The following is a 26,989-nucleotide window of genomic DNA, read 5'->3' as shown; positions in this document are numbered from 1 at the left end:
AAAGGTCGATAGTGGCCTTGGACTCATTGACTTTCCCCGCAAATGTGCGGCAATCCTGATTCAAAGTATCGCCACTTTGCGTGAGATTGACCCAGGTGGTACAACAGCGGTGCTTTTCGACCGTTATCGCCCACAATCGGCGCGTGCACCAGTATGTTTGACACATATTCCATTCCGGATGACGACAGTCAAGGACTATTACCTCAATCAAAGTTACGTCCTAACAGTGGCCACCGACAAGGCACGCACATCGAAGCGCCTTTACTAGGCGCTTCGAGGCCAGCCCACACCACATAAATTGGAGGACAGACGACCGTCGGTCATCTGGCACCAAGCTTGGGCTAATATCAACCACCCAGCCCTTCCCACAGAAGTTTCAGCGCTATGGTATCGCGTTGTAAACAATTTAATACCCACTAATCACCGCCTGGCGGCCATCCGCCTATGGCCCTCGGCTGCTTGCGGCCGATGTGGTGACGTAGACACCAGAGAGCATCGTCTCTTATGCCCTCACGTCACAGAAGTGTGGGACCTTGCACGTGTGCTATTAGCGCTGATCGGTGGGACTACACTGGACTATTTGTCAATCGACTGGTTCCTTACCCCTGATATTCAGACCAACCAACGAACACGACGTAACGCAATGGTGTGGCTCTTGGGCCACACCATTTTCACGATCTATGACCTTTGCCTCACCGATGCTGTCTCTTTCATGGACTACCTTTGGAGCCAGCATCGCCTGGCGGAATCTGACCGGAAATATACCATTACTTTTGGAAGATTTCTTAAAGTTGCAATGGTTCATGGTTATCAAAAGGTGTTCCGGGCTGACTAAGGCACCTCGTATAAGAATTGCCTGAGTGTACCCCTGGATCTTTGTCACTCAGACTTTCAAACTACCCTTGACTTACCCATACCCCAGATTTGATATTGGCCTTCAGGGCATCACTAGAGTAGACTGTTCTATGATACTGATAATATGGAAATTGGTAACACGGAAATTGTGTGAACCTTGTATGAAAAATTATTGGAAAATTGGAAAACATAATCTATCTTAGAGGATTATTACTTCGTTAATTCTATGGGCGATGGGATTATCTCGCCAGTTTCGTTTGAGTGTGCTGCCGTCGCTGTTTTTTTTTTATTTTGCCTTCATTTCTGTCTTTATTTATTTCTTTCTATTTAGTTTTTAACATCATCACTTGCTTCACACCTGGAGAGGGAGGTGTGTTTCTGAGTAGTGTGTCGTCGCCCCCAAGGCATAGCAGAGTATGCCTCCGCTTTTATTTTCGGTTTATGGCAATAAGTCTTGCTACTAACAACACCCTGCTTTACGTGCTGCGTCGACACTAGAGGATGGCGGCATTTTTGGAGAGGAAAAGGTAGGTCTATAGGGGAGGTAGGAGGGAAAAAAGTGTAGTATTTGTCTTATCAGCTTAATATCTGATACGTCCTGCATCACACGACCAGAATATTACACTCATTTTTGGCTTATGACGGAGTGCTAGGGGCTTGCTCCACCTCTGTCGCGGGTTGGCCCGGCATTGAAGTACCGCCGGGATCGGCCCACCTAAAATTAATTAAAACACAGCCTGAAATGGGTTAACTTTCTGCAGTGATCAGATATTCCGCTGGTAGCAAAACTTGTCGTAGTTGTTGATGTGCCCAGTAGTTAGTTGCTTACACACCACGATTTCTTTTCATTAATTTAAGATTATCTTAAGAATTTTTTTTTTTTTTTTGCGGTTAGCCGGACGGCACTTGCAGCCGCATTACGCTAGGCTGGTAATTTATGGGGGCACAGGACAGTGCCTTCGGATGCCTCGTTAGCGTCTCTTATGGTCCGGGCACAGATAATTTTAATTACATTTTTTGGAGTTATATCCTTAGCTCCTCGCGAACGTCGTCGTCGTCGCCGCCGCACGCACGCTGAATACGTGTGTACACACGCACACACACATATGCAGTAGGCGGTGGACGATGTAAGCACTCGGCTAGGTGTAGCTCGCACCAGTATAGCTCGCACCGGCCTGACGCTGCTGTGGGGCGGCCTCACGGCTTCTCCACTGCCCTGGCAGCTAGCGGCGTTCAAATGGGAGTCGCAGTTTACTCCTCGACATGGAGGGTAGTACTGGGATGTTGACGAGTGATCTCGTATTTGGTCGTTCCTTCCGGCACTTGCCTTTGCGATGTTTTCGACGGTCGCCTGTTGCCATATCGGCCCGCACCACCGTGTGTCACTCCCACATGTGGAGCGCACACGCTGCAAGCATTTAGGCCCTGACACTGCGGTTTTTCATCTCTGGCGGTACTCCGCAAGGATACCGCCCTTCGATTGTGCCATTCCAGCACTAATCGAAGTGCTAGGTTTTCCGGCCTGTTAGGAGACCGCTTCTGCAAAACGTGCGAGGAGATGTTTGCTGGTTGCGAGCTACCCGCCGATTTTCTAGCTGTACGTATTGTCCTTAATCCAAAGGTCACAGGTCACTGTCGGGCTAAGGACGTGTTCTTAACACTGATTATAAGTTGGTGGCACGAAGTGTGGCTTCACATCTTAAACAGGTAATGAATAAGGTACACTGGCGTTTCGAATCGAACCACCTTCACCGCTGCTTCTATATACCGTGATGCTGTCTTACTCACCCACCGCCGACGCTCGAACCCCGGCTTCAATTGATCTCTAGATTTCGCCGGTGCCTTCTCCCATCCTTACCTGCTGGCCGTTATGTCGCGGAAGGGTTTCGGGGAGCACTTCATAAGAGTCATCCGGCACTTCTTGGATGGAGCAAATTCCAGAATCATTGTGAACGGCTGCAGATCACGACCAATTCCCATCAGACGATCAGTTCGACAAGGCTGTCCCTTGTCAGTGTATTTTATCGCTTTGGCGCTGGACCCCATGCTGCGTGACATCGGACGGATGGTCGATGGTGTTCCTTTCCCAGGCGTCACCTTCCGCAGTGCGGCATACGCGGATGGTGTAGGTGTGTTTGTAGCAAACGCCAATGACATCGATTCGGTTCGCCGAGTCCTCCACGTTTATGAACGAGCATCCGGTGCCATGTTAAAATCCAACAAAATGGTGCTAATGCCACTAGGGCCACGATCATTGACCATCGAACGCCCATGCAACCGGATTGTAGGGGAACAACGTATCTTGGGTCTTGAGGTGACTGACTGTCCGCAGCGCATGTTAACACTCACGTGCAGGCGGATTCTCACGCGCATCAGAGGATTTTGCATGAGTCACACTGATCGACGACTCGACCTCCATCAACGAATCCAACTGATTAGTACATACATCCTATCACGGGCATAGTATGTAGCACAACTCCATACGCTACCGAAACAAACCAGCAGAGCCATCTCACAAACAGTATATTGCCTATTGTGGCTGCATGCACTATTCAAAGTTGATGCGCAGAATTGTACACTGCCAAAGGTCGATAGTGGCCTTGGACTCATTGACTTTCCCCGCAAATGTGCGGCAATCCTGATTCAAAGTATCGCCACTTTGCGTGAGATTGACCCAGGTGGTACAACAGCGGTGCTTTTCGACCGTTATCGCCCACAATCGGCGCGTGCACCAGTATGTTTGACACATATTCCATTCCGGATGACGACAGTCAAGGACTATTACCTCAATCAAAGTTACGTCCTAACAGTGGCCACCGACAAGGCACGCACATCGAAGCGCCTTTACTAGGCGCTTCGAGGCCAGCCCACACCACATAAATTGGAGGACAGACGACCGTCGGTCATCTGGCACCAAGCTTGGGCTAATATCAACCACCCAGCCCTTCCCACAGAAGTTTCAGCGCTATGGTATCGCGTTGTAAACAATTTAATACCCACTAATCACCGCCTGGCGGCCATCCGCCTATGGCCCTCGGCTGCTTGCGGCCGATGTGGTGACGTAGACACCAGAGAGCATCGTCTCTTATGCCCTCACGTCACAGAAGTGTGGGACCTTGCACGTGTGCTATTAGCGCTGATCGGTGGGACTACACTGGACTATTTGTCAATCGACTGGTTCCTTACCCCTGATATTCAGACCAACCAACGAACACGACGTAACGCAATGGTGTGGCTCTTGGGCCACACCATTTTCACGATCTATGACCTTTGCCTCACCGATGCTGTCTCTTTCATGGACTACCTTTGGAGCCAGCATCGCCTGGCGGAATCTGACCGGAAATATACCATTACTTTTGGAAGATTTCTTAAAGTTGCAATGGTTCATGGTTATCAAAAGGTGTTCCGGGCTGACTAAGGCACCTCGTATAAGAATTGCCTGAGTGTACCCCTGGATCTTTGTCACTCAGACTTTCAAACTACCCTTGACTTACCCATACCCCAGATTTGATATTGGCCTTCAGGGCATCACTAGAGTAGACTGTTCTATGATACTGATAATATGGAAATTGGTAACACGGAAATTGTGTGAACCTTGTATGAAAAATTATTGGAAAATTGGAAAACATAATCTATCTTAGAGGATTATTACTTCGTTAATTCTATGGGCGATGGGATTATCTCGCCAGTTTCGTTTGAGTGTGCTGCCGTCGCTGTTTTTTTTTTATTTTGCCTTCATTTCTGTCTTTATTTCTTTCTTTCTATTTAGTTTTTAACATCATCACTTGCTTCACACCTGGAGAGGGAGGTGTGTTTCTGAGTAGTGTGTCGTCGCCCCCAAGGCATAGCAGAGTATGCCTCCGCTTTTATTTTCGGTTTATGGCAATAAGTCTTGCTACTAACAACACCCTGCTTTACGTGCTGCGTCGACACTAGAGGATGGCGGCATTTTTGGAGAGGAAAAGGTAGGTCTATAGGGGAGGTAGGAGGGAAAAAAGTGTAGTATTTGTCTTATCAGCTTAATATCTGATACGTCCTGCATCACACGACCAGAATATTACACTCATTTTTGGCTTATGACGGAGTGCTAGGGGCTTGCTCCACCTCTGTCGCGGGTTGGCCCGGCATTGAAGTACCGCCGGGATCGGCCCTCCTAAAATTAATTAAAACACAGCCTGAAATGGGTTAACTTTCTGCAGTGATCAGATATTCCGCTGGTAGCAAAACTTGTCGTAGTTGTTGATGTGCCCAGTAGTTAGTTGCTTACACACCACGATTTCTTTTCATTAATTTAAGATTATCTTAAGAATTTTTTTTTTTTTTTGCGGTTAGCCGGACGGCACTTGCAGCCGCATTACGCTAGGCTGGTAATTTATGGGGGCACAGGACAGTGCCTTCGGATGCCTCGTTAGCGTCTCTTATGGTCCGGGCACAGATAATTTTAATTACATTTTTTGGAGTTATATCCTTAGCTCCTCGCGAACGTCGTCGTCGTCGCCGCCGCACGCACGCTGAATACGTGTGTACACACGCACACACACATATGCAGTAGGCGGTGGACGATGTAAGCACTCGGCTAGGTGTAGCTCGCACCAGTATAGCTCGCACCGGCCTGACGCTGCTGTGGGGCGGCCTCACGGCTTCTCCACTGCCCTGGCAGCTAGCGGCGTTCAAATGGGAGTCGCAGTTTACTCCTCGACATGGAGGGTAGTACTGGGATGTTGACGAGTGATCTCGTATTTGGTCGTTCCTTCCGGCACTTGCCTTTGCGATGTTTTCGACGGTCGCCTGTTGCCATATCGGCCCGCACCACCGTGTGTCACTCCCACATGTGGAGCGCACACGCTGCAAGCATTTAGGCCCTGACACTGCGGTTTTTCATCTCTGGCGGTACTCCGCAAGGATACCGCCCTTCGATTGTGCCATTCCAGCACTAATCGAAGTGCTAGGTTTTCCGGCCTGTTAGGAGACCGCTTCTGCAAAACGTGCGAGGAGATGTTTGCTGGTTGCGAGCTACCCGCCGATTTTCTAGCTGTACGTATTGTCCTTAATCCAAAGGTCACAGGTCACTGTCGGGCTAAGGACGTGTTCTTAACACTGATTATAAGTTGGTGGCACGAAGTGTGGCTTCACATCTTAAACAGGTAATGAATAAGGTACACTGGCGTTTCGAATCGAACCACCTTCACCGCTGCTTCTATATACCGTGATGCTGTCTTACTCACCCACCGCCGACGCTCGAACCCCGGCTTCAATTGATCTCTAGATTTCGCCGGTGCCTTCTCCCATCCTTACCTGCTGGCCGTTATGTCGCGGAAGGGTTTCGGGGAGCACTTCATAAGAGTCATCCGGCACTTCTTGGATGGAGCAAATTCCAGAATCATTGTGAACGGCTGCAGATCACGACCAATTCCCATCAGACGATCAGTTCGACAAGGCTGTCCCTTGTCAGTGTATTTTATCGCTTTGGCGCTGGACCCCATGCTGCGTGACATCGGACGGATGGTCGATGGTGTTCCTTTCCCAGGCGTCACCTTCCGCAGTGCGGCATACGCGGATGGTGTAGGTGTGTTTGTAGCAAACGCCAATGACATCGATTCGGTTCGCCGAGTCCTCCACGTTTATGAACGAGCATCTGGTGCCATGTTAAAATCCAACAAAATGGTGCTAATGCCACTAGGGCCACGATCATTGACCATCGAACGCCCATGCAACAGGATTGTAGGGGAACAACGTATCTTGGGTCTTGAGGTGACTGACTGTCCGCAGCGCATGTTAACACTCACGTGCAGGCGGATTCTCACGCGCATCAGAGGATTTTGCATGAGTCACACTGATCGACGACTCGACCTCCATCAACGAATCCAACTGATTAGTACATACATCCTATCACGGGCATAGTATGTAGCACAACTCCATACGCTACCGAAACAAACCAGCAGAGCCATCTCACAAACAGTATATTGCCTATTGTGGCGGCATGCACTATTCAAAGTTGATGCGCAGAATTGTACACTGCCAAAGGTCGATAGTGGCCTTGGACTCATTGACTTTCCCCGCAAATGTGCGGCAATCCTGATTCAAAGTATCGCCACTTTGCGTGAGATTGACCCAGGTGGTACAACAGCGGTGCTTTTCGACCGTTATCGCCCACAATCGGCGCGTGCACCAGTATGTTTGACACATATTCCATTCCGGATGACGACAGTCAAGGACTATTACCTCAATCAAAGTTACGTCCTAACAGTGGCCACCGACAAGGCACGCACATCGAAGCGCCTTTACTAGGCGCTTCGAGGCCAGCCCACACCACATAAATTGGAGTACAGACGACCGTCGGTCATCTGGCACCAAGCTTGGGCTAATATCAACCACCCAGCCCTTCCCACAGAAGTTTCAGCGCTATGGTATTGCGTTGTAAACAATTTAATACCCACTAATCACCGCCTGGCGGCCATCCGCCTATGGCCCTCGGCTGCTTGCGGCCGATGTGGTGACGTAGACACCAGAGAGCATCGTCTCTTATGCCCTCACGTCACAGAAGTGTGGGACCTTGCACGTGTGCTATTAGCGCTGATCGGTGGGACTACACTGGACTATGTGTCAATCGACTGGTTCCTTACCCCTGATATTCAGACCAACCAACGAACACGACGTTACGCAATGGTGTGGCTCTTGGGCCACACCATTTTCACGATCTATGACCTTTGCCTCACCGATGCTGTCTCTTTCATGGACTACCTTTGGAGCCAGCATCGCCTGGCGGAATCTGACCGGAAATATACCATTACTTTTGCAAGATTTCTTAAAGTTGCAATGGTTCATGGTTATCAAAAGGTGTTCCGGGCTGACTAAGGCACCTCGTATAAGAATTGCCTGAGTGTACCCCTGGATCTTTGTCACTCAGACTTTCAAACTACCCTTGACTTACCCATACCCCAGATTTGATATTGGCCTTCAGGGCATCACTAGAGTAGACTGTTCTATGATACTGATAACATGGAAATTGGTAACACGGAAATTGTGTGAACCTTGTATGAAAAATTATTGGAAAATTGGAAAACATAATCTATCTTAGAGGATTATTACTTCGTTAATTCTATGGGCGATGGGATTATCTCGCCAGTTTCGTTTGAGTGTGCTGCCGTCGCTGTTTTTTTTTTTTATTTTGCCTTCATTTCTGTCTTTATTTATTTCTTTCTATTTAGTTTTTAACATCATCACTTGCTTCACACCTGGAGAGGGAGGTGTGTTTCTGAGTAGTGTGTCGTCGACCCCAAGGCATAGCAGAGTATGCCTCCGCTTTTATTTTCGGTTTATGGCAATAAGTCTTGCTACTAACAACACCCTGCTTTACGTGCTGCGTCGACACTAGAGGATGGCGGCATTTTTGGAGAGGAAAAGGTAGGTCTATAGGGGAGGTAGGAGGGAAAAAAGTGTAGTATTTGTCTTATCAGCTTAATATCTGATACGCCCTGCATCACACGACCAGAATATTACACTCATTTTTGGCTTATGACGGAGTGCTAGGGGCTTGCTCCACCTCTGTCGCGGGTTGGCCCGGCATTGAAGTACCGCCGGGATCGGCCCACCTAAAATTAATTAAAACACAGCCTGAAATGGGTTAACTTTCTGCAGTGATCAGATATTCCGCTGGTAGCAAAACTTGTCGTAGTTGTTGATGTGCCCAGTAGTTAGTTGCTTACACACCACGATTTCTTTTCATTAATTTAAGATTATCTTAAGAATTTTTTTTTTTTTTTTTGCGTTTAGCCGGACGGCACTTGCAGCCGCATTACGCTAGGCTGGTAATTTATGGGGGCACAGGACAGTGCCTTCGGATGCCTCGTTAGCGTCTCTTATGGTCCGGGCACAGATAATTTTAATTACATTTTTTGGAGTTATATCCTTAGCTCCTCGCGAACGTCGTCGTCGTCGCCGCCGCACGCACGCTGAATACGTGTGTACACACGCACACACACATATGCAGTAGGCGGTGGACGATGTAAGCACTCGGCTAGGTGTAGCTCGCGCCAGTATAGCTCGCACCGGCCTGACGCTGCTGTGGGGCGGCCTCACGGCTTCTCCACTGCCCTGGCAGCTAGCGGCGTTCAAATGGGAGTCGCAGTTTACTCCTCGACATGGAGGGTAGTACTGGGATGTTGACGAGTGATCTCGTATTTGGTCGTTCCTTCCGGCACTTGCCTTTGCGATGTTTTCGACGGTCGCCTGTTGCCATATCGGCCCGCACCACCGTGTGTCACTCCCACATGTGGAGCGCACACGCTGCAAGCATTTAGGCCCTGACACTGCGGTTTTTCATCTCTGGCGGTACTCCGCAAGGATACCGCCCTTCGATTGTGCCATTCCAGCACTAATCGAAGTGCTAGGTTTTCCGGCCTGTTAGGAGACCGCTTCTGCAAAACGTGCGAGGAGATGTTTGCTGGTTGCGAGCTACCCGCCGATTTTCTAGCTGTACGTATTGTCCTTAATCCAAAGGTCACAGGTCACTGTCGGGCTAAGGACGTGTTCTTAACACTGATTATAAGTTGGTGGCACGAAGTGTGGCTTCACATCTTAAACAGGTAATGAATAAGGTACACTGGCGTTTCGAATCGAACCACCTTCACCGCTGCTTCTATATACCGTGATGCTGTCTTACTCACCCACCGCCGACGCTCGAACCCCGGCTTCAATTGATCTCTAGATTTCGCCGGTGCCTTCTCCCATCCTTACCTGCTGGCCGTTATGTCGCGGAAGGGTTTCGGGGAGCACTTCATAAGAGTCATCCGGCACTTCTTGGATGGAGCAAATTCCAGAATCATTGTGAACGGCTGCAGATCACGACCAATTCCCATCAGACGATCAGTTCGACAAGGCTGTCCCTTGTCAGTGTATTTTATCGCTTTGGCGCTGGACCCCATGCTGCGTGACATCGGACGGATGGTCGATGGTGTTCCTTTCCCAGGCGTCACCTTCCGCAGTGCGGCATACGCGGATGGTGTAGGTGTGTTTGTAGCAAACGCCAATGACATCGATTCGGTTCGCCGAGTCCTCCACGTTTATGAACGAGCATCTGGTGCCATGTTAAAATCCAACAAAATGGTGCTAATGCCACTAGGGCCACGATCATTGACCATCGAACGCCCATGCAACAGGATTGTAGGGGAACAACGTATCTTGGGTCTTGAGGTGACTGACTGTCCGCAGCGCATGTTAACACTCACGTGCAGGCGGATTCTCACGCGCATCAGAGGATTTTGCATGAGTCACACTGATCGACGACTCGACCTCCATCAACGAATCCAACTGATTAGTACATACATCCTATCACGGGCATAGTATGTAGCACAACTCCATACGCTACCGAAACAAACCAGCAGAGCCATCTCACAAACAGTATATTGCCTATTGTGGCGGCATGCACTATTCAAAGTTGATGCGCAGAATTGTACACTGCCAAAGGTCGATAGTGGCCTTGGACTCATTGACTTTCCCCGCAAATGTGCGGCAATCCTGATTCAAAGTATCGCCACTTTGCGTGAGATTGACCCAGGTGGTACAACAGCGGTGCTTTTCGACCGTTATCGCCCACAATCGGCGCGTGCACCAGTATGTTTGACACATATTCCATTCCGGATGACGACAGTCAAGGACTATTACCTCAATCAAAGTTACGTCCTAACAGTGGCCACCGACAAGGCACGCACATCGAAGCGCCTTTACTAGGCGCTTCGAGGCCAGCCCACACCACATAAATTGGAGTACAGACGACCGTCGGTCATCTGGCACCAAGCTTGGGCTAATATCAACCACCCAGCCCTTCCCACAGAAGTTTCAGCGCTATGGTATTGCGTTGTAAACAATTTAATACCCACTAATCACCGCCTGGCGGCCATCCGCCTATGGCCCTCGGCTGCTTGCGGCCGATGTGGTGACGTAGACACCAGAGAGCATCGTCTCTTATGCCCTCACGTCACAGAAGTGTGGGACCTTGCACGTGTGCTATTAGCGCTGATCGGTGGGACTACACTGGACTATGTGTCAATCGACTGGTTCCTTACCCCTGATATTCAGACCAACCAACGAACACGACGTTACGCAATGGTGTGGCTCTTGGGCCACACCATTTTCACGATCTATGACCTTTGCCTCACCGATGCTGTCTCTTTCATGGACTACCTTTGGAGCCAGCATCGCCTGGCGGAATCTGACCGGAAATATACCATTACTCTTGCAAGATTTCTTAAAGTTGCAATGGTTCATGGTTATCAAAAGGTGTTCCGGGCTGACTAAGGCACCTCGTATAAGAATTGCCTGAGTGTACCCCTGGATCTTTGTCACTCAGACTTTCAAACTACCCTTGACTTACCCATACCCCAGATTTGATATTGGCCTTCAGGGCATCACTAGAGTAGACTGTTCTATGATACTGATAACATGGAAATTGGTAACACGGAAATTGTGTGAACCTTGTATGAAAAATTATTGGAAAATTGGAAAACATAATCTATCTTAGAGGATTATTACTTCGTTAATTCTATGGGCGATGGGATTATCTCGCCAGTTTCGTTTGAGTGTGCTGCCGTCGCTGTTTTTTTTTTTTATTTTGCCTTCATTTCTGTCTTTATTTATTTCTTTCTATTTAGTTTTTAACATCATCACTTGCTTCACACCTGGAGAGGGAGGTGTGTTTCTGAGTAGTGTGTCGTCGACCCCAAGGCATAGCAGAGTATGCCTCCGCTTTTATTTTCGGTTTATGGCAATAAGTCTTGCTACTAACAACACCCTGCTTTACGTGCTGCGTCGACACTAGAGGATGGCGGCATTTTTGGAGAGGAAAAGGTAGGTCTATAGGGGAGGTAGGAGGGAAAAAAGTGTAGTATTTGTCTTATCAGCTTAATATCTGATACGCCCTGCATCACACGACCAGAATATTACACTCATTTTTGGCTTATGACGGAGTGCTAGGGGCTTGCTCCACCTCTGTCGCGGGTTGGCCCGGCATTGAAGTACCGCCGGGATCGGCCCACCTAAAATTAATTAAAACACAGCCTGAAATGGGTTAACTTTCTGCAGTGATCAGATATTCCGCTGGTAGCAAAACTTGTCGTAGTTGTTGATGTGCCCAGTAGTTAGTTGCTTACACACCACGATTTCTTTTCATTAATTTAAGATTATCTTAAGAATTTTTTTTTTTTTTTTTGCGTTTAGCCGGACGGCACTTGCAGCCGCATTACGCTAGGCTGGTAATTTATGGGGGCACAGGACAGTGCCTTCGGATGCCTCGTTAGCGTCTCTTATGGTCCGGGCACAGATAATTTTAATTACATTTTTTGGAGTTATATCCTTAGCTCCTCGCGAACGTCGTCGTCGTCGCCGCCGCACGCACGCTGAATACGTGTGTACACACGCACACACACATATGCAGTAGGCGGTGGACGATGTAAGCACTCGGCTAGGTGTAGCTCGCGCCAGTATAGCTCGCACCGGCCTGACGCTGCTGTGGGGCGGCCTCACGGCTTCTCCACTGCCCTGGCAGCTAGCGGCGTTCAAATGGGAGTCGCAGTTTACTCCTCGACATGGAGGGTAGTACTGGGATGTTGACGAGTGATCTCGTATTTGGTCGTTCCTTCCGGCACTTGCCTTTGCGATGTTTTCGACGGTCGCCTGTTGCCATATCGGCCCGCACCACCGTGTGTCACTCCCACATGTGGAGCGCACACGCTGCAAGCATTTAGGCCCTGACACTGCGGTTTTTCATCTCTGGCGGTACTCCGCAAGGATACCGCCCTTCGATTGTGCCATTCCAGCACTAATCGAAGTGCTAGGTTTTCCGGCCTGTTAGGAGACCGCTTCTGCAAAACGTGCGAGGAGATGTTTGCTGGTTGCGAGCTACCCGCCGATTTTCTAGCTGTACGTATTGTCCTTAATCCAAAGGTCACAGGTCACTGTCGGGCTAAGGACGTGTTCTTAACACTGATTATAAGTTGGTGGCACGAAGTGTGGCTTCACATCTTAAACAGGTAATGAATAAGGTACACTGGCGTTTCGAATCGAACCACCTTCACCGCTGCTTCTATATACCGTGATGCTGTCTTACTCACCCACCGCCGACGCTCGAACCCCGGCTTCAATTGATCTCTAGATTTCGCCGGTGCCTTCTCCCATCCTTACCTGCTGGCCGTTATGTCGCGGAAGGGTTTCGGGGAGCACTTCATAAGAGTCATCCGGCACTTCTTGGATGGAGCAAATTCCAGAATCATTGTGAACGGCTGCAGATCACGACCAATTCCCATCAGACGATCAGTTCGACAAGGCTGTCCCTTGTCAGTGTATTTTATCGCTTTGGCGCTGGACCCCATGCTGCGTGACATCGGACGGATGGTCGATGGTGTTCCTTTCCCAGGCGTCACCTTCCGCAGTGCGGCATACGCGGATGGTGTAGGTGTGTTTGTAGCAAACGCCAATGACATCGATTCGGTTCGCCGAGTCCTCCACGTTTATGAACGAGCATCTGGTGCCATGTTAAAATCCAACAAAATGGTGCTAATGCCACTAGGGCCACGATCATTGACCATCGAACGCCCATGCAACAGGATTGTAGGGGAACAACGTATCTTGGGTCTTGAGGTGACTGACTGTCCGCAGCGCATGTTAACACTCACGTGCAGGCGGATTCTCACGCGCATCAGAGGATTTTGCATGAGTCACACTGATCGACGACTCGACCTCCATCAACGAATCCAACTGATTAGTACATACATCCTATCACGGGCATAGTATGTAGCACAACTCCATACGCTACCGAAACAAACCAGCAGAGCCATCTCACAAACAGTATATTGCCTATTGTGGCGGCATGCACTATTCAAAGTTGATGCGCAGAATTGTACACTGCCAAAGGTCGATAGTGGCCTTGGACTCATTGACTTTCCCCGCAAATGTGCGGCAATCCTGATTCAAAGTATCGCCACTTTGCGTGAGATTGACCCAGGTGGTACAACAGCGGTGCTTTTCGACCGTTATCGCCCACAATCGGCGCGTGCACCAGTATGTTTGACACATATTCCATTCCGGATGACGACAGTCAAGGACTATTACCTCAATCAAAGTTACGTCCTAACAGTGGCCACCGACAAGGCACGCACATCGAAGCGCCTTTACTAGGCGCTTCGAGGCCAGCCCACACCACATAAATTGGAGTACAGACGACCGTCGGTCATCTGGCACCAAGCTTGGGCTAATATCAACCACCCAGCCCTTCCCACAGAAGTTTCAGCGCTATGGTATTGCGTTGTAAACAATTTAATACCCACTAATCACCGCCTGGCGGCCATCCGCCTATGGCCCTCGGCTGCTTGCGGCCGATGTGGTGACGTAGACACCAGAGAGCATCGTCTCTTATGCCCTCACGTCACAGAAGTGTGGGACCTTGCACGTGTGCTATTAGCGCTGATCGGTGGGACTACACTGGACTATGTGTCAATCGACTGGTTCCTTACCCCTGATATTCAGACCAACCAACGAACACGACGTTACGCAATGGTGTGGCTCTTGGGCCACACCATTTTCACGATCTATGACCTTTGCCTCACCGATGCTGTCTCTTTCATGGACTACCTTTGGAGCCAGCATCGCCTGGCGGAATCTGACCGGAAATATACCATTACTCTTGCAAGATTTCTTAAAGTTGCAATGGTTCATGGTTATCAAAAGGTGTTCCGGGCTGACTAAGGCACCTCGTATAAGAATTGCCTGAGTGTACCCCTGGATCTTTGTCACTCAGACTTTCAAACTACCCTTGACTTACCCATACCCCAGATTTGATATTGGCCTTCAGGGCATCACTAGAGTAGACTGTTCTATGATACTGATAACATGGAAATTGGTAACACGGAAATTGTGTGAACCTTGTATGAAAAATTATTGGAAAATTGGAAAACATAATCTATCTTAGAGGATTATTACTTCGTTAATTCTATGGGCGATGGGATTATCTCGCCAGTTTCGTTTGAGTGTGCTGCCGTCGCTGTTTTTTTTTTTTATTTTGCCTTCATTTCTGTCTTTATTTATTTCTTTCTATTTAGTTTTTAACATCATCACTTGCTTCACACCTGGAGAGGGAGGTGTGTTTCTGAGTAGTGTGTCGTCGACCCCAAGGCATAGCAGAGTATGCCTCCGCTTTTATTTTCGGTTTATGGCAATAAGTCTTGCTACTAACAACACCCTGCTTTACGTGCTGCGTCGACACTAGAGGATGGCGGCATTTTTGGAGAGGAAAAGGTAGGTCTATAGGGGAGGTAGGAGGGAAAAAAGTGTAGTATTTGTCTTATCAGCTTAATATCTGATACGCCCTGCATCACACGACCAGAATATTACACTCATTTTTGGCTTATGACGGAGTGCTAGGGGCTTGCTCCACCTCTGTCGCGGGTTGGCCCGGCATTGAAGTACCGCCGGGATCGGCCCACCTAAAATTAATTAAAACACAGCCTGAAATGGGTTAACTTTCTGCAGTGATCAGATATTCCGCTGGTAGCAAAACTTGTCGTAGTTGTTGATGTGCCCAGTAGTTAGTTGCTTACACACCACGATTTCTTTTCATTAATTTAAGATTATCTTAAGAATTTTTTTTTTTTTTTTTGCGTTTAGCCGGACGGCACTTGCAGCCGCATTACGCTAGGCTGGTAATTTATGGGGGCACAGGACAGTGCCTTCGGATGCCTCGTTAGCGTCTCTTATGGTCCGGGCACAGATAATTTTAATTACATTTTTTGGAGTTATATCCTTAGCTCCTCGCGAACGTCGTCGTCGTCGCCGCCGCACGCACGCTGAATACGTGTGTACACACGCACACACACATATGCAGTAGGCGGTGGACGATGTAAGCACTCGGCTAGGTGTAGCTCGCGCCAGTATAGCTCGCACCGGCCTGACGCTGCTGTGGGGCGGCCTCACGGCTTCTCCACTGCCCTGGCAGCTAGCGGCGTTCAAATGGGAGTCGCAGTTTACTCCTCGACATGGAGGGTAGTACTGGGATGTTGACGAGTGATCTCGTATTTGGTCGTTCCTTCCGGCACTTGCCTTTGCGATGTTTTCGACGGTCGCCTGTTGCCATATCGGCCCGCACCACCGTGTGTCACTCCCACATGTGGAGCGCACACGCTGCAAGCATTTAGGCCCTGACACTGCGGTTTTTCATCTCTGGCGGTACTCCGCAAGGATACCGCCCTTCGATTGTGCCATTCCAGCACTAATCGAAGTGCTAGGTTTTCCGGCCTGTTAGGAGACCGCTTCTGCAAAACGTGCGAGGAGATGTTTGCTGGTTGCGAGCTACCCGCCGATTTTCTAGCTGTACGTATTGTCCTTAGTCCAAAGGTCACAGGTCACTGTCGGGCTAAGGACGTGTTCTTAACACTGATTATAAGTTGGTGGCACGAAGTGTGGCTTCACATCTTAAACAGGTAATGAATAAGGTACAATGGCGTTTCGAATCGAACCACCTTCACCGCTGCTTCTATATACCGTGATGCTGTCTTACTCACCCACCGCCGACGCTCGAACCCCGGCTTCAATTGATCTCTAGATTTCGCCGGTGCCTTCTCCCATCCTTACCTGCTGGCTGTTATGTCGCGGAAGGGTTTCGGGGAGCACTTCATAAGAGTCATCCGGCACTTCTTGGATGGAGCAAATTCCAGAATCATTGTGAACGGCTGCAGATCACGACCAATTCCCATCAGACGATCAGTTCGACAAGGCTGTCCCTTGTCAGTGTATTTTATCGCTTTGGCGCTGGACCCCATGCTGCGTGACATCGGACGGATGGTCGATGGTGTTCCTTTCCCAGGCGTCACCTTCCGCAGTGCGGCATACGCGGATGGTGTAGGTGTGTTTGTAGCAAACGCCAATGACATCGATTCGGTTCGCCGAGTCCTCCACGTTTATGAACGAGCATCCGGTGCCATGTTAAAATCCAACAAAATGGTGCTAATGCCACTAGGGCCACGATCATTGACCATCGAACGCCCATGCAACCGGATTGTAGGGGAACAACGTATCTTGGGTCTTGAGGTGACTGACTGTCCGCAGCGCATGTTAACACTCACGTGCAGGCGGGTTCTCACGCGCATCAGAGGATTTTGCATGAGTCACACTGATCGACGACTCGACCTCCATCAACGAATCCAACTGATTAGTACATACATCCTATCACGGGCATAGTATGTAGCACAACTCCATACGCTACCGAAACAAACCAGCAGAGCCATCTCACAAACAGTATATTGCCTATTGTGGCGGCATGCACTATTCAAAGTTGATGCGCAGGATTGTACACTGCCAAAGGTCGATAGTGGCCTTGGACTCATTGACTTTCCCCGCAAATGTGCGGCAATCCTGATTCAAAGTATCGCCACTTTGCGTGAGATTGACCCAGGTGGTACAACAGCGGTGCTTTTCGACCGTTATCGCCCACAATAGGCGCGTGCACCAGTATGTTTGACACATATTCCATTCCGGATGACGACAGTCAAGGACTATTACCTCAATCAAAGTTACGTCCTAACAGTGGCCACCGACAAGGCACGCACATCGAAGCGCCTTTACTAGGCGCTTCGAGGCCAGCCCACACCACATAAATTGGAGGACAGACGACCGTCGGTCATCTGGCACCAAGCTTGGGCTAATATCAACCACCCAGCCCTTCCCACAGAAGTTTCAGCGCTATGGTATCGCGTTGTAAACAATTTAATACCCACTAATCACCGCCTGGCGGCCATCCGCCTATGGCCCTCGGCTGCTTGCGGCCGATGTGGTGACGTAGACACCAGAGAGCATCGTCTCTTATGCCCTCACGTCACAGAAGTGTGGGACCTTGCACGTGTGCTATTAGCGCTGATCGGTGGGACTACACTGGACTATGTGTCAATCGACTGGTTCCTTACCCCTGATATTCAGACCAACCAACGAACACGACGTAACGCAATGGTGTGGCTCTTGGGCCACACCATTTTCACGATCTATGACCTTTGCCTCACCGATGCTGTCTCTTTCATGGACTACCTTTGGAGCCAGCATCGCCTGGCGGAATCTGACCGGAAATATACCATTACTTTTGGAAGATTTCTTAAAGTTGCAATGGTTCATGGTTATCAAAAGGTGTTCCGGGCTGACTAAGGCACCTCGTATAAGAATTGCCTGAGTGTACCCCTGGATCTTTGTCACTCAGACTTTCAAACTACCCTTGACTTACCCATACCCCAGATTTGATATTGGCCTTCAGGGCATCACTAGAGTAGACTGTTCTATGATACTGATAATATGGAAATTGGTAACACGGAAATTGTGTGAACCTTGTATGAAAAATTATTGGAAAATTGGAAAACATAATCTATCTTAGAGGATTATTACTTCGTTAATTCTATGGGCGATGGGATTATCTCGCCAGTTTCGTTTGAGTGTGCTGCCGTCGCTGTTTTTTTTTTATTTTGCCTTCATTTCTGTCTTTATTTATTTCTTTCTATTTAGTTTTTAACATCATCACTTGCTTCACACCTGGAGAGGGAGGTGTGTTTCTGAGTAGTGTGTCGTCGCCCCCAAGGCATAGCAGAGTATGCCTCCGCTTTTATTTTCGGTTTATGGCAATAAGTCTTGCTACTAACAACACCCTGCTTTACGTGCTGCGTCGACAATAGAGGATGGCGGCATTTTTGGAGAGGAAAATGTAGGTCTATAGGGGAGGTAGGAGGGAAAAAAGTGTAGTATTTGTCTTATCAGCTTAATATCTGATACGTCCTGCATCACACGACCAGAATATTACACTCATTTTTGGCTTATGACGGAGTGCTAGGGGCTTGCTCCACCTCTGTCGCGGGTTGGCCCGGCATTGAAGTACCGCCGGGATCGGCCCACCTAAAATTAATTAAAACACAGCCTGAAATGGGTTAACTTTCTGCAGTGATCAGATATTCCGCTGGTAGCAAAACTTGTCGTAGTTGTTGATGTGCCCAGTAGTTAGTTGCTTACACACCACGATTTCTTTTCATTAATTTAAGATTATCTTAAGAATTTTTTTTTTTTTTTGCGGTTAGCCGGACGGCACTTGCAGCCGCATTACGCTAGGCTGGTAATTTATGGGGGCACAGGACAGTGCCTTCGGATGCCTCGTTAGCGTCTCTTATGGTCCGGGCACAGATAATTTTAATTACATTTTTTGGAGTTATATCCTTAGCTCCTCGCGAACGTCGTCGTCGTCGCCGCCGCACGCACGCTGAATACGTGTGTACACACGCACACACACATATGCAGTAGGCGGTGGACGATGTAAGCACTCGGCTAGGTGTAGCTCGCGCCAGTATAGCTCGCACCGGCCTGACGCTGCTGTGGGGCGGCCTCACGGCTTCTCCACTGCCCTGGCAGCTAGCGGCGTTCAAATGGGAGTCGCAGTTTACTCCTCGACATGGAGGGTAGTACTGGGATGTTGACGAGTGATCTCGTATTTGGTCGTTCCTTCCGGCACTTGCCTTTGCGATGTTTTCGACGGTCGCCTGTTGCCATATCGGCCCGCACCACCGTGTGTCACTCCCACATGTGGAGCGCACACGCTGCAAGCATTTAGGCCCTGACACTGCGGTTTTTCATCTCTGGCGGTACTCCGCAAGGATACCGCCCTTCGATTGTGCCATTCCAGCACTAATCGAAGTGCTAGGTTTTCCGGCCTGTTAGGAGACCGCTTCTGCAAAACGTGCGAGGAGATGTTTGCTGGTTGCGAGCTACCCGCCGATTTTCTAGCTGTACGTATTGTCCTTAATCCAAAGGTCACAGGTCACTGTCGGGCTAAGGACGTGTTCTTAACACTGATTATAAGTTGGTGGCACGAAGTGTGGCTTCACATCTTAAACAGGTAATGAATAAGGTACACTGGCGTTTCGAATCGAACCACCTTCACCGCTGCTTCTATATACCGTGATGCTGTCTTACTCACCCACCGCCGACGCTCGAACCCCGGCTTCAATTGATCTCTAGATTTCGCCGGTGCCTTCTCCCATCCTTACCTGCTGGCCGTTATGTCGCGGAAGGGTTTCGGGGAGCACTTCATAAGAGTCATCCGGCACTTCTTGGATGGAGCAAATTCCAGAATCATTGTGAACGGCTGCAGATCACGACCAATTCCCATCAGACGATCAGTTCGACAAGGCTGTCCCTTGTCAGTGTATTTTATCGCTTTGGCGCTGGACCCCATGCTGCGTGACATCGGACGGATGGTCGATGGTGTTCCTTTCCCAGGCGTCACCTTCCGCAGTGCGGCATACGCGGATGGTGTAGGTGTGTTTGTAGCAAACGCCAATGACATCGATTCGGTTCGCCGAGTCCTCCACGTTTATGAACGAGCATCCGGTGCCATGTTAAAATCCAACAAAATGGTGCTAATGCCACTAGGGCCACGATCATTGACCATCGAACGCCCATGCAACCGGATTGTAGGGGAACAACGTATCTTGGGTCTTGAGGTGACTGACTGTCCGCAGCGCATGTTAACACTCACGTGCAGGCGGATTCTCACGCGCATCAGAGGATTTTGCATGAGTCACACTGATCGACGACTCGACCTCCATCAACGAATCCAACTGATTAGTACATACATCCTATCACGGGCATAGTATGTAGCACAACTCCATACGCTACCGAAACAAACCAGCAGAGCCATCTCACAAACAGTATATTGCCTATTGTGGCGGCATGCACTATTCAAAGTTGATGCGCAGAATTGTACACTGCCAAAGGTCGATAGTGGCCTTGGACTCATTGACTTTCCCCGCAAATGTGCGGCAATCCTGATTCAAAGTATCGCCACTTTGCGTGAGATTGACCCAGGTGGTACAACAGCGGTGCTTTTCGACCGTTATCGCCCACAATCGGCGCGTGCACCAGTATGTTTGACACATATTCCATTCCGGATGACGACAGTCAAGGACTATTACCTCAATCAAAGTTACGTCCTAACAGTGGCCACCGACAAGGCACGCACATCGAAGCGCCTTTACTAGGCGCTTCGAGGCCAGCCCACACCACATAAATTGGAGGACAGACGACCGTCGGTCATCTGGCACCAAGCTTGGGCTAATATCAACCACCCAGCCCTTCCCACAGAAGTTTCAGCGCTATGGTATCGCGTTGAAAACAATTTAATACCCACTAATCACCGCCTGGCGGCCATCCGCCTATGGCCCTCGGCTGCTTGCGGCCGATGTGGTGACGTAGACACCAGAGAGCATCGTCTCTTATGCCCTCACGTCACAGAAGTGTGGGACCTTGCACGTGTGCTATTAGCGCTGATCGGTGGGACTACACTGGACTATGTGTCAATCGACTGGTTCCTTACCCCTGATATTCAGACCAACCAACGAACACGACGTAACGCAATGGTGTGGCTCTTGGGCCACACCATTTTCACGATCTATGACCTTTGCCTCACCGATGCTGTCTCTTTCATGGACTACCTTTGGAGCCAGCATCGCCTGGCGGAATCTGACCGGAAATATACCATTACTTTTGGAAGATTTCTTAAAGTTGCAATGGTTCATGGTTATCAAAAGGTGTTCCGGGCTGACTAAGGCACCTCGTATAAGAATTGCCTGTGTGTACCCCTGGATCTTTGTCACTCAGACTTTCAAACTACCCTTGACTTACCCATACCCCAGATTTGATATTGGCCTTCAGGGCATCACTAGAGTAGACTGTTCTATGATACTGATAACATGGAAATTGGTAACACGGAAATTGTGTGAACCTTGTATGAAAAATTATTGGAAAATTGGAAAACATAATCTATCTTAGAGGATTATTACTTCGTTAATTCTATGGGCGATGGGATTATCTCGCCAGTTTCGTTTGAGTGTGCTGCCGTCGCTGTTTTTTTTTTATTTTGCCTTCATTTCTGTCTTTATTTATTTCTTTCTATTTAGTTTTTAACATCATCACTTGCTTCACACCTGGAGAGGGAGGTGTGTTTCTGAGTAGTGTGTCGTCGCCCCCAAGGCATAGCAGAGTATGCCTCCGCTTTTATTTTCGGTTTATGGCAATAAGTCTTGCTACTAACAACACCCTGCTTTACGTGCTGCGTCGACACTAGAAGATGGCGGCATTTTTGGAGAGGAAAAGGTAGGTCTATAGGGGAGGTAGGAGGGAAAAAAGTGTAGTATTTGTCTTATCAGCTTAATATCTGATACGTCCTGCATCACACGACCAGAATATTACACTCATTTTTGGCTTATGACGGAGTGCTAGGGGCTTGCTCCACCTCTGTCGCGGGTTGGCCCGGCATTGAAGTACCGCCGGGATCGGCCCACCTAAAATTAATTAAAACACAGCCTGAAATGGGTTAACTTTCTGCAGTGATCAGATATTCCGCTGGTAGCAAAACTTGTCGTAGTTGTTGATGTGCCCAGTAGTTAGTTGCTTACACACCACGATTTCTTTTCATTAATTTAAGATTATCTTAAGAATTTTTTTTTTTTTTTGCGGTTAGCCGGACGGCACTTGCAGCCGCATTACGCTAGGCTGGTAATTTATGGGGGCACAGGACAGTGCCTTCGGATGCCTCGTTAGCGTCTCTTATGGTCCGGGCACAGATAATTTTAATTACATTTTTTGGAGTTATATCCTTAGCTCCTCGCGAACGTCGTCGTCGTCGCCGCCGCACGCACGCTGAATACGTGTGTACACACGCACACACACATATGCAGTAGGCGGTGGACGATGTAAGCACTCGGCTAGGTGTAGCTCGCGCCAGTATAGCTCGCACCGGCCTGACGCTGCTGTGGGGCGGCCTCACGGCTTCTCCACTGCCCTGGCAGCTAGCGGCGTTCAAATGGGAGTCGCAGTTTACTCCTCGACATGGAGGGTAGTACTGGGATGTTGACGAGTGATCTCGTATTTGGTCGTTCCTTCCGGCACTTGCGTTTGCGATGTTTTCGACGGTCGCCTGTTGCCATATCGGCCCGCACCACCGTGTGTCACTCCCACATGTGGAGCGCACACGCTGCAAGCATTTAGGCCCTGACACTGCGGTTTTTCATCTCTGGCGGTACTCCGCAAGGATACCGCCCTTCGATTGTGCCATTCCAGCACTAATCGAAGTGCTAGGTTTTCCGGCCTGTTAGGAGACCGCTTCTGCAAAACGTGCGAGGAGATGTTTGCTGGTTGCGAGCTACCCGCCGATTTTCTAGCTGTACGTATTGTCCTTAATCCAAAGGTCACAGGTCACTGTCGGGCTAAGGACGTGTTCTTAACACTGATTATAAGTTGGTGGCACGAAGTGTGGCTTCACATCTTAAACAGGTAATGAATAAGGTACACTGGCGTTTCGAATCGAACCACCTTCACCGCTGCTTCTATATACCGTGATGCTGTCTTACTCACCCACCGCCGACGCTCGAACCCCGGCTTCAATTGATCTCTAGATTTCGCCGGTGCCTTCTCCCATCCTTACCTGCTGGCCGTTATGTCGCGGAAGGGTTTCGGGGAGCACTTCATAAGAGTCATCCGGCACTTCTTGGATGGAGCAAATTCCAGAATCATTGTGAACGGCTGCAGATCACGACCAATTCCCATCAGACGATCAGTTCGACAAGGCTGTCCCTTGTCAGTGTATTTTATCGCTTTGGCGCTGGACCCCATGCTGCGTGACATCGGACGGATGGTCGATGGTGTTCCTTTCCCAGGCGTCACCTTCCGCAGTGCGGCATACGCGGATGGTGTAGGTGTGTTTGTAGCAAACGCCAATGACATCGATTCGGTTCGCCGAGTCCTCCACGTTTATGAACGAGCATCCGGTGCCATGTTAAAATCCAACAAAATGGTGCTAATGCCACTAGGGCCACGATCATTGACCATCGAACGCCCATGCAACCGGATTGTAGGGGAACAACGTATCTTGGGTCTTGAGGTGACTGACTGTCCGCAGCGCATGTTAACACTCACGTGCAGGCGGATTCTCACGCGCATCAGAGGATTTTGCATGAGTCACACTGATCGACGACTCGACCTCCATCAACGAATCCAACTGATTAGTACATACATCCTATCACGGGCATAGTATGTAGCACAACTCCATACGCTACCGAAACAAACCAGCAGAGCCATCTCACAAACAGTATATTGCCTATTGTGGCGGCATGCACTATTCAAAGTTGATGCGCAGAATTGTACACTGCCAAAGGTCGATAGTGGCCTTGGACTCATTGACTTTCCCCGCAAATGTGCGGCAATCCTGATTCAAAGTATCGCCACTTTGCGTGAGATTGACCCAGGTGGTACAACAGCGGTGCTTTTCGACCGTTATCGCCCACAATCGGCGCGTGCACCAGTATGTTTGACACATATTCCATTCCGGATGACGACAGTCAAGGACTATTACCTCAATCAAAGTTACGTCCTAACAGTGGCCACCGACAAGGCACGCACATCGAAGCGCCTTTACTAGGCGCTTCGAGGCCAGCCCACACCACATAAATTGGAGGACAGACGACCGTCGGTCATCTGGCACCAAGCTTGGGCTAATATCAACCACCCAGCCCTTCCCACAGAAGTTTCAGCGCTATGGTATCGCGTTGTAAACAATTTAATACCCACTAATCACCGCCTGGCGGCCATCCGCCTATGGCCCTCGGCTGCTTGCGGCCGATGTGGTGACGTAGACACCAGAGAGCATCGTCTCTTATGCCCTCACGTCACAGAAGTGTGGGACCTTGCACGTGTGCTATTAGCGCTGATCGGTGGGACTACACTGGACTATGTGTCAATCGACTGGTTCCTTACCCCTGATATTCAGACCAACCAACGAACACGACGTAACGCAATGGTGTGGCTCTAGGGCCACACCATTTTCACGATCTATGACCTTTGCCTCACCGATGCTGTCTCTTTCATGGACTACCTTTGGAGCCAGCATCGCCTGGCGGAATCTGACCGGAAATATACCATTACTTTTGGAAGATTTCTTAAAGTTGCAATGGTTCATGGTTATCAAAAGGTGTTCCGGGCTGACTAAGGCACCTCGTATAAGAATTGCCTGAGTGTACCCCTGGATCTTTGTCACTCAGACTTTCAAACTACCCTTGACTTACCCATACCCCAGATTTGATATTGGCCTTCAGGGCATCACTAGAGTAGACTGTTCTATGATACTGATAACATGGAAATTGGTAACACGGAAATTGTGTGAACCTTGTATGAAAAATTATTGGAAAATTGGAAAACATAATCTATCTTAGAGGATTATTACTTCGTTAATTCTATGGGCGATGGGATTATCTCGCCAGTTTCGTTTGAGTGTGCTGCCGTCGCTGTTTTTTTTTATTTTGCCTTCATTTCTGTCTTTATTTATTTCTTTCTATTTAGTTTTTAACATCATCACTTGCTTCACACCTGGAGAGGGAGGTGTGTTTCTGAGTAGTGTGTCGTCGCCCCCAAGGCATAGCAGAGTATGCCTCCGCTTTTATTTTCGGTTTATGGCAATAAGTCTTGCTACTAACAACACCCTGCTTTACGTGCTGCGTCGACACTAGAAGATGGCGGCATTTTTGGAGAGGAAAAGGTAGGTCTATAGGGGAGGTAGGAGGGAAAAAAGTGTAGTATTTGTCTTATCAGCTTAATATCTGATACGTCCTGCATCACACGACCAGAATATTACACTCATTTTTGGCTTATGACGGAGTGCTAGGGGCTTGCTCCACCTCTGTCGCGGGTTGGCCCGGCATTGAAGTACCGCCGGGATCGGCCCACCTAAAATTAATTAAAACACAGCCTGAAATGGGTTAACTTTCTGCAGTGATCAGATATTCCGCTGGTAGCAAAACTTGTCGTAGTTGTTGATGTGCCCAGTAGTTAGTTGCTTACACACCACGATTTCTTTTCATTAATTTAAGATTATCTTAAGAATTTTTTTTTTTTTTTTGCGGTTAGCCGGACGGCACTTGCAGCCGCATTACGCTAGGCTGGTAATTTATGGGGGCACAGGACAGTGCCTTCGGATGCCTCGTTAGCGTCTCTTATGGTCCGGGCACAGATAATTTTAATTACATTTTTTGGAGTTATATCCTTAGCTCCTCGCGAACGTCGTCGTCGTCGCCGCCGCACGCACGCTGAATACGTGTGTACACACGCACACACACATATGCAGTAGGCGGTGGACGATGTAAGCACTCGGCTAGGTGTAGCTCGCGCCAGTATAGCTCGCACCGGCCTGACGCTGCTGTAGGGCGGCCTCACGGCTTCTCCACTGCCCTGGCAGCTAGCGGCGTTCAAATGGGAGTCGCAGTTTACTCCTCGACATGGAGGGTAGTACTGGGATGTTGACGAGTGATCTCGTATTTGGTCGTTCCTTCCGGCACTTGCCTTTGCGATGTTTTCGACGGTCGCCTGTTGCCATATCGGCCCGCACCACCGTGTGTCACTCCCACATGTGGAGCGCACACGCTGCAAGCATTTAGGCCCTGACACTGCGGTTTTTCATCTCTGGCGGTACTCCGCAAGGATACCGCCCTTCGATTGTGCCATTCCAGCACTAATCGAAGTGCTAGGTTTTCCGGCCTGTTAGGAGACCGCTTCTGCAAAACGTGCGAGGAGATGTTTGCTGGTTGCGAGCTACCCGCCGATTTTCTAGCTGTACGTATTGTCCTTAATCCAAAGGTCACAGGTCACTGTCGGGCTAAGGACATGTTCTTAACACTGATTATAAGTTGGTGGCACGAAGTGTGGCTTCACATCTTAAACAGGTAATGAATAAGGTACACTGGCGTTTCGAATCGAACCACCTTCACCGCTGCTTCTATATACCGTGATGCTGTCTTACTCACCCACCGCCGACGCTCGAACCCCGGCTTCAATTGATCTCTAGATTTCACCGGTGCCTTCTCCCATCCTTACCTGCTGGCCGTTATGTCGCGGAAGGGTTTCGGGGAGCACTTCATAAGAGTCATCCGGCACTTCTTGGATGGAGCAAATTCCAGAATCATTGTGAACGGCTGCAGATCACGACCAATTCCCATCAGACGATCAGTTCGACAAGGCTGTCCCTTGTCAGTGTATTTTATCGCTTTGGCGCTGGACCCCATGCTGCGTGACATCGGAC

At 49.2% G+C, this 26,989-nt stretch overlaps 1 non-coding gene and 7 pseudogenes across 1 annotated transcript; all 8 read left to right on the top strand.

The window, feature by feature from the left end:
• The first annotated feature begins 1,364 nt into the window (after window positions 1–1,364).
• On the top strand, window positions 1,365–1,575 carry LOC124769372 (annotated as a pseudogene).
• A 3,227-nt stretch (window positions 1,576–4,802) lies between these two features.
• LOC124769521 lies at window positions 4,803–5,013 on the top strand (annotated as a pseudogene).
• A 3,228-nt stretch (window positions 5,014–8,241) lies between these two features.
• On the top strand, window positions 8,242–8,452 carry LOC124769581 (annotated as a pseudogene).
• Window positions 8,453–11,682: 3,230 nt separating this feature from the next.
• Window positions 11,683–11,893, top strand: LOC124769580 (annotated as a pseudogene).
• Window positions 11,894–15,123: 3,230 nt separating this feature from the next.
• Window positions 15,124–15,334, top strand: LOC124769578 (annotated as a pseudogene).
• Window positions 15,335–18,582: 3,248 nt separating this feature from the next.
• Window positions 18,583–18,773, top strand: LOC124769513. The gene has a single exon (XR_007013017.1). It is a non-coding gene; the product is annotated as a U2 spliceosomal RNA (small nuclear RNA).
• A 3,226-nt stretch (window positions 18,774–21,999) lies between these two features.
• On the top strand, window positions 22,000–22,210 carry LOC124769425 (annotated as a pseudogene).
• A 3,225-nt stretch (window positions 22,211–25,435) lies between these two features.
• Window positions 25,436–25,646, top strand: LOC124769413 (annotated as a pseudogene).
• The last annotated feature ends 1,343 nt before the right edge of the window (window positions 25,647–26,989 follow it).

Source organism: Schistocerca piceifrons, unplaced genomic scaffold (assembly GCF_021461385.2).
Source record: "Schistocerca piceifrons isolate TAMUIC-IGC-003096 unplaced genomic scaffold, iqSchPice1.1 HiC_scaffold_701, whole genome shotgun sequence".
NCBI lineage: Eukaryota > Metazoa > Arthropoda > Insecta > Orthoptera > Acrididae > Schistocerca > Schistocerca piceifrons.
This window is presented reverse-complemented; position numbering and strand designations above follow the sequence as displayed.